Genomic DNA, 785 nt, shown 5'->3' on the forward strand with positions numbered 1-785 from the left:
GGATCTCATGTCGGATCTCCGGATATTCACTCTTTTTGAGTGAAAAAGGGACCTCGGGGATCACCTTCTTCAAGGCCACAACTTCATAGAAGTGGTCTTGATGCACCCTTGAGATGAATCTCTCCATCTCCCATGACTCGGAGGTGGAAGCTTTTGCCTTCCCTTTCCTCTTTCTAGAGGTTTCTCCGGCCTTGGATGCCATAAATGGTTATGAAAAAAAAAGCAATTCTTTTACCACACCAAACTTAAAAGGTTTGCTCGTCCTCGAGCAAAAGAAGAAAGAAGAGAGTAGAAGAAGAAGAAATGAGGAAGAAGGGAATGGCTTTGTGTTTCGGCCAAAAGGGGGAGAAGTGGTGTTTAGGTTGTGTGAAAATGAAGGGGTGAAGAAGGGTTTTTGGGGAAGAGGTGTTGAGGTGATTGGTGAGTGGGTGAAGAAGAAGAGAGAGAGTGGTGGGGTTGGTGGGGATCTTGTGGGGTCCACAGATCCTGAGGTGTCAAGGAAAAGTCATCCCTGCACCAAATGGCATGCAAAATCACGTTTTGAGCCAATTCTGGCATTAAACGCCGGGCTGGTGCCCCTTTCTGGCGTTTAACGCCAGGTTCTTGCCCTTTCCTGGCGTTTAACGCCAGTCTGGTGCCCCTTTCTGGCGTTAAACGCCCAGAATGGTGCCAGACTGGGCGTTAAATGCCCAACTGCTAACCTTACTGGCGTTTAAACGCCAGTAGGTTCTTCCTCCAGGGTGCGCTGTTTTTCTTCCTGTTTTTCATTCTGTTTTTGCTTTTTC

Source organism: Arachis duranensis, unplaced genomic scaffold, assembly GCF_000817695.3.
Source record: "Arachis duranensis cultivar V14167 unplaced genomic scaffold, aradu.V14167.gnm2.J7QH unplaced_Scaffold_608113, whole genome shotgun sequence".
NCBI classification, from domain to species: domain Eukaryota; kingdom Viridiplantae; phylum Streptophyta; class Magnoliopsida; order Fabales; family Fabaceae; genus Arachis; species Arachis duranensis.